The sequence below is a fragment of the Pseudophryne corroboree genome, chromosome 1 (assembly GCF_028390025.1).
Source record: "Pseudophryne corroboree isolate aPseCor3 chromosome 1, aPseCor3.hap2, whole genome shotgun sequence".
Lineage (NCBI taxonomy): Eukaryota > Metazoa > Chordata > Amphibia > Anura > Myobatrachidae > Pseudophryne > Pseudophryne corroboree.
In genome coordinates this window covers 612,018,078-612,025,914 of record NC_086444.1, presented here as the reverse complement: position 1 = coordinate 612,025,914, position 7,837 = coordinate 612,018,078, and positions in this window count along the sequence as shown.

Genomic DNA, 7,837 nt, shown 5'->3' with positions numbered 1-7,837 from the left:
TGTACTTTGAGGACACCCTGCAGAAAAGTGTGTACCGACGGCAATAGAGCCAATCGTCTTTGAAAATAAATTGACAACGCAGATACCTGCACCTTTAGTGTAGATAAACGCAGTCCTCCATCTAAGCCCGTCTGTAGAAATAACAAAAGACGGGATAACTTGAAAGATGATGTCGGAAACTTCCGAGTTTCACACCAACCTATATAGGCACGCCATATTCTGTAATAATGAGCTGCCATAACTGGCTTCCCAGCTCGTAACATGGTTGGTATAACCGATTCTGGAATGCCCTCTCTTCTTAAGAGGGCGGTCTCAACAGCCACCCCGTCAAACGCAGCCGCGCTAAATCGGGGTAAAGGAACGGACCCTGTTGTAACAAGTCCGGACGCAGAGGGAGCGGCCAAGGTTCGTCTGCGAGTAGTCCGCGGAGATCCGAGAACCAAGCTCTCCGAGGCCAATGAGGCGCCACTAGTATGACTGTGACAGCCTCTCTTTTGATCCGTTTTAGCACCAGAGAGAGCAACGGAAACGGTGGAAACAGATACACAAGGCTGTACGGCCACGCGACGGTGAGAGCATCCACCGCCACTGCCTTTGGATCTCTTGTTCTGGACACATACTGGAGCGTTTGGTGATTGTGTCGAGACGCCATCAGGTCCACCTGAGGATAACCCTATCGCTGAACCGATATGTGAAACACTTCTGGATTTAATGCCCATTCTCCTGGATGAAAATCCCGACGACTGAGATAATCCGCTTCCCAGTTGTCCACTCCCGGAATGAACACGGCCGACAATATCACCTGATGGTATTCCGCCCAATTGAGGATTCGAGCTACTTCCCGCATTGCCATGCGGCTTCTCGTTCCTCCTTGTTTGTTGATGTATGCGACCGCCGTCGCATTGTCTGACTGCACTTGGACAGTCTGAGAGCGAAGCATGTGCACTGCTTGTCGTAGCGCATTGTAAATTGCGCGGAGTTCCAGGACATTTATAGACAGCAATCTTTCGTGATCCGCCCAGAGACCCTGGAGCTGACAATTTTGAACTACCGCTCCCCAACCTCTGAGACTGGCGTCCGTCGTTAGAATTATCCAATTCCAGCCGCCGAACAGTCTCCCTGCGGTTAAATTGTGTTCCTTGAGCCACCAGAGCAGAGACACCCTTGCCCTTGGCGACAACCTCACCCTGTGGTGAATCTGCAGATGCGAGCCCGACCACTGTGCGAGCACATTCAGTTGAAATGGACGCGAGTGAAATCTTCCGAACTGAAGTGCTTCGAAAGCTGCCACCATTGTGCCTAAGAGGCGAATGCACAAATGTACAGACACTATGCGTGGCTTGAGCACTAATTGTACTAGATGGCGTAGAATCTGTACTTTCTGTTGTGGTAGGTAAATTCTTTGATTGACCGTATCGAGAATCATACCTAGGAATTGAAGGCGTTGAGACGGAATTAGATGTGATTTCTTGAAGTTGACAATCCAACCGTGGTGAACTAGTACATTGTACGTTAGCAGCGCATGTTGGAGAAGCATGTGTTGAGACGGAGCTTTGATGAGCAGATCGTCTAAATACGGAACTATTGTCACTCCCAGGGATCTGAGATGAGCTATCATCACAGACATCACTTTGGTGAATACCCGAGGCGCTGACGACAGACCAAACGGTAGAGCCTGAAACTGGTAATGGTTCTGGCGTATTGCAAACCGCAAGAATCTCTGATGAGGCTGCCAAATCGGAATGTGTAAGTACGCATCCTTGAGATCTAGCGCAATCATAAATTCCTTTGGCTCTAAACCCGCAATCACGGAACGCAGAGATTCCATCTTGAATCTGTAGTAAGTTACGTACTGATTGAGACCCTTTAAGTTCAATATTGGTCTGACTGAGCTATCCGGCTTCGGTACCACAAACAGACTGGAATAATAACCCTGACCCTGTTGATGTACAGGGACCGGAATCAAAACTGCTGAATCCAGTAGGGACTGAATGGCAATTTGCAGAACCGCCCTCTTGTCGTCCGACAGAGGCAATCCTGTCTTGAAAAACCGCAGAGGCGGAAGACAGTCGAACTCTATTTTGTAACCTTTTAACACTAAATTGCGGATCCACCCATCCGCGGATGTGTGGAACCACGCCAAATGGAACGTCTGAAGGTGTGCTCCCACAATCGGAGAACCGAGATGGGCTGGTAGCCCGTCATGCCACTGGTTTGTCGGTAACCTTAGCGTCCTGGCGACTTGTGTTGGTTTGTTGGAAACCACGTCCACGACCACGTCTAGCAGGCGTGGCTGTTCCTCTGCCACGTCCTCGAAAGGACTGAGGTCTAAAGGATTTGAACGAAGGTCCAGCGTACCTCCTTCTTGGTACCGGTGGAGGCAATGGTAAGAAAACCGACTTACCTCCCGTAGCCTCAGCAATCCATGCGTCCAATTCAGGACCAAACAACTTCTTGCCATCGTAAGGCAACGCCTCTATACCTCGTTTGACCTCTGCCTCCGCTTGATAAGCACGCAGCCAGAGTGCTCGTCGTGCCGTAACTAGCGACGATGAAATACGAGAAGTGAGCTGACAGACGTCAGTAGACGCTGTACAGAGATACTCTGCAGCCTCACACATTTGATTTGCAAGAAGTATCAGGTTTTCGTCATGTAAGGCAGATTTGAGTTCTGTAATCCATATTATGAGCGCCTTAGTGACCCAGATGCCAACCAAGCCAGGTCTCAGCATCACTCCTGCTGCTACATACATGGACTTTAGCATAGTTTCTATCTTGCGATCTGAAGGGTCTTTAAGCGTAGTAACCGCTGGCACTGGTATGGTTAATTTCTTGGTAAGTTTAGACACTGACGAATCAACTATTGGTGGATTCTCCCATGTACATGTTACAGAGTCTGGGAACGGGTAACTAGACTTAAATCTGCGAGGTATAGAAAACCGTTTATCTGGATTCTGTCGTGTTTCTACTAACATCTGATTAAGAGATTCCGAGACAGGAAAACTTATTGGAGTTCTATGTCGTTTAGTAACTACGACCTGATCATTTGTGAGAGGCTCCTCAGTTTCAGTAAACCTCAGAGACTGACGCACCGCTCTGATGAGATTATCAATGCCGGAGCTGTTAAAATCCTCACTCTCTGACTCCACTTCGCCCTCCTCACCCTCATCTTGTTCCGTGAGGTCTGGCATGGAATCGTCAGAATGCAACATAGCAGAAACTGGAAAATCATAAGACATATGAAATTTATCCCGTTTACCGAAACTGGATTTGGACCTTTCGCAAGGCTGAGACGCCTCCGGTAGTTCTGGCGGTCTCACCCTAGACTCAGATCTTGCCGTTTCCCGCTCTTGTCGAGCGGCGGCCAATTCTGATTGCAACCCAGCCAGTACATTGGCTAGCATTTCCCAAGGAGGGTTCGGTGAGGAAATTGGCTGTAAAACCGGAGCAGAAATTGTATTCTGAACCGAATCCACAAAACATACTTTACATGTGGTAGATCCATCCGGTAACACACTGCTACAGACTTTGCAATTATGCTTTTTAGTTTTTGCTAGTGCCTTACTCATTATGGCGACAGACAATACAATACACAAAAAAAACAGACACTTGCACGACTCAGTAAAATAGTAGTAAGGTGTCTCTTTATATATATCTGGCCAAGTGCAGTACACGTGGCCAGTACTATGAAATGTGATCCCAAATTCCCACTAACACCCCTGCGCCTCCGGTGGAGTAGAGATGTAGTACTGGAACGTTCTGGAATCACAGCAGGAAGACACAGGAAGCATGGTTAAAAATGGCTGCCATGCTTAAAGTTATAATCACAGTGCAGTTTCTATTCTTAACTGATATTATAAACAGCCTGTGTAAAATCCCTGCCAGTATAAAACAGCTCGTCATACTGCTGATGCTGCTGCTTTCCCTTCTATTCTGTTATTAGCCCCTGTAATGACCCCCCCCCGCCCCCCTGTCTGCTCCGTTGCAGTGCGGGCCGGGCAGCGGGTAGCGTGGGGCCGCCAGCGGGAGCCGGGAAGCGGGACGGGGAGCGCGCTGTGAAGCGCTATGAGTAGCGGGGCCGAGCAGCGGTGGGCTCGGAGAAGCGGCAGCCTGAGCAGCGGTGGGGCTCGGAGAAGCGGCGGCCGGAGCAGCGGCGGCGGGCGGCCGTCAGTAGAGGGATCCCAGCGCCTGAAATCAATGTCCCCACACCTCGGGGCGGCAGCGGGAGCTGACCGGCCCGTACACATACCTTCACTCCTGCTGCTTGTGATGAGGCTCCGACGGGGCTTCTTGTACAAGCGCCGGCCAGCCTGTGTGCAGGAGATCTCTGTGTGGCTGTGAGGGTGCTCATTCAGTGAGGACCGACACGCCACTGCTGCTATCAGCAGCTTGCACTATCCCTGACCCTGCCTTTTGGAAGGGGGAAAGGGATGTGTATAAAATAGAAAAAATATTCTAAAAAAAAATAATAATAATTCAAAGTAATTGTGGACTCAGCCACAGAGCTGTTACTACTTCGAGCACAGAAAAAATACTGAGGTACTCGGGGATATGGAGGGGTGTTCTAAATTTAAATATTCATTGCTGTTTCCTACGGAAGCCGTCCATATCCCAAGAGTACTCCAGTGATCCCTAGTGGATGAAAAAGAAACAGGGGCACCTTTTAAGTGAGGAAGGTGGGTCTGAACCATCTGCTCAGCCCTCCTCAGAACCCCAGAGCGCCCCTGCATGGACGACACAACTCACCGAGGTTATGTCTTTGCTGACTAGGGAACTAAAGGCCTCTCGGGAAGATAGAGAGGCGGCCCGGTTCCGACAGCTTGTCCCGGCACCGGAGCCAGAACCTGCTTGGGCTGTCTCATTAGCAAAGTCAGTGGAAGGACTCTCTAGGGCGGTAATCCCTTCCCAAGTTCCGTCCTTTAGCCCCCCTCAACAGGCTTCTAAAAAGAGATTGCTAGCCTCTGTGTTGCAGGACTTTTTGACGATGATATGCCTCAATTAGATGAGGCAGGGTTAGATGTACAGGATATTCAGGATGTCGATATACCGGATACTGATGACGATCAGGTGTACGGGGACTCTGAACCAGTAGCTCAGGGTATAGAGGCTCTTATTACTGCTATTCGCTCAGTATTATAGGTGGAGGAGACGGAGCAGGACGCCTTACGCCCTTCAAGGTTTGGCACCAACCAATGCTTGCCGGTGACCTTTCCAGTTTCGGAGGAGCTGGATGCGCTCATAACGGCAGCCTGGAAACATCCAGACGCAAAATTTCAGGTATCAAGAAAAATTTTGTCTTTCTATCCTTTTCCCGCAGATAGCAGGAAACGTTATGAGACCTCTCCGATTGTGGATCCTTCGTGTCTCATCTGTCCAAAAAGACGGTCCTGCCGGTTCCGGGAGCAACTTCGCTTAAGGAGGCGTCTGATAGGAAGTTGGAATCCACCTTGAAGACTATTTACTCGGCGGCGGGGGTATTACATCGCCCGGCGCAGGTAGGTTGTTGGGTCAACAAGGCGATCGAAGCTTGGGCGGAGCACTTGTCCTCCGGAATTCGTGACGAATTGCCGGCGGAGCAATTGATACAGTGGGCGGAACACATCCGTGAATCAGCCCTTTATCTTTGCGAAGCGTCCAAGGACATCTGTATTCTCGGGGCTAGGATTTCCGCTTTAGCAATTGCGGCCCGCAGAGCTCTCTGGCTCCGGCAGTGGCAAGCGGATACGGAATCCAAAAGGGCGGCAGAAGCGTTGCCCTTTACGGGTGAGGTTCTGTTTGGTAAGGATCTGGATGCCTGGATCTCTCAGGCCACCGGTGGCAAGTCGACTTATCTTCCTTCTGCTGCTCCAGCCACTCGCAGGCCATATAGGGGTCCTTCCTTTCGCTCCTTTCGTACCCCTTCCAGGTTTCGAGGCCAGGCCAGGGGAGGAACTTCTACCTTCCGTGGCCATAGAGGTAGAGTCAGTGGCAGGGGTAGAGGGTCCGCAGCCTCAGCCCAGTCAGAGGTTAAGTCCTCTACCACTACCACCGCATGATGGGCTTCCCTCCCACCTGGGAGATCACAGGGTAGGAGCTCGTCTGTGGGATTTCAAGGAGGTCTGGGTACAGTCCTGTCCAGATGCTTGGGTCCGGGATATAATCACTTGCGGTTACAAGCTCGATTTTCAGGAACAACCGCCCCAGCGTTTTTTACCACGGGTTTGCCAGTTTCCGACAGAGTTGCCTTACAGGCAGCGGTCCAGAAGCTTCTATCCGCAAGGGTGGTGATCCCTGTTCCCTCTCATCATCGGAAGCAGGGCTATTACTCAAGCCTGTTTCTCGTACCGAAGCCGGACGGCTCAGTCAGGCCAATCCTGAACTTGAAGGATCTCAATCTGTATTTGAGGGTATTCAAGTTCAAGATGGAGTCCCTCCAGTCTGTTATTGCAGGGTTGGAGAGAAACGAGTTTCTGGCATCCTTAGACATCAAGGATGCATACTTACATGTTCCCATTTGGCCTCCTCATCAGGCTTTTCTCCGGTTCGCAATACAGGACGCCCATTTCCAGTTCCAGGCCCCTCCTTTCGGTCTCTCTTCTGCTCCCAGAGTATTCACAAAGGTCATGGCGGTCATGATGGCCCTACTTCGGAAGCAGGGTGTGACGATTGTTCCCTATCTGGACGATCTGCTAATAAAAGCAAGCTCGGCAGAACTGTTGCTTCAGAATATCCGGATGACGCAGGACCTTCTGATTCGTCACGGGTGGATCCTGAATTTCCCGAAGTCTCACTTATGCCCCTCACAACGGCTGTTGTTTCTGGGGATGATTCTTGACACGGTCCGTCAGAAGGTTTTCCTTCCTCAGGGCAAGATCCTGTTTCTGCAGACACTGGTAAAGTCGGTTCTTCGAAACCGTCGGGTGTCAGTGTATCTGTGCATTCGCCTTCTGGGGAAGATGGTAGCAGCATTCAAAGCTCTTCCGTACGGTCGCTTCCACTCTCGACCGTTTCAGCTGTGTCTTCTACATCAGTGGTCAGGATCTCATCTGTTCCTTCATCAAAGGGTGACGCTATCTCCAAAGGCACGGTCGTCGCTTCTCTGGTGGCTCCAGTCGACGCATCTGTTGGAAGGAAGGCGGTTCGGTGTATGGGATTGGACTCTCCTCACCACGGATGCCAGTCTGCGAGGCTGGGGAGCAGAGACCCTGGAACATCGGTTTCAGGGGCGTTGGTCAATACACGAATCCGCTCTCCCCATAAACATTCTCGAACTAAGGGCGGTGTACAATTCTCTGCTTCAGGCGCATCACCTACTACACGGTCGAGCGGTCAGAGTTCTGTCCGACAACACCACGACGGTGGCGTACATCAACCGTCAGGGCGGCACTCGCAGCCGTGCAGCGATGAGGGAGGTCACCAACATCCTTCTCTGGGCGGAGAAGTATGCTCTGTCCTTCTCGGCGATATTCATTCCGGGAGTGGACAATTGGGAAGCCGATTATCTAAGCCGACAGGATATGCACATGGGAGAGTGGTCTCTACATCCACAGGTGTTTTGGCAACTGGTCCGCCGGTGGGGAAAACCACAGATTCATTACTCTCGGAGGAGGGACCCGGCGGCGGCGGGCGTGGATGCTCTCACGGCTCCTTGGAATTTCCAGTTTGTTTACCTCTTTCCTCCGTTCCCGCTGTTGCCACGGGTTCTGCAGCGCATCAAGAGAGAAAACGCTCTGGTCCTCCTGGTGGCTCCGGATTGGCCACGCAGGGTTTGGTACTCCACCCTACACCTGTTGTCTGTAGCCGAGCCTTGGCCCCTGCCACTACGAGATGATCTTCTACAACAGGGTCCTTTTCTTTA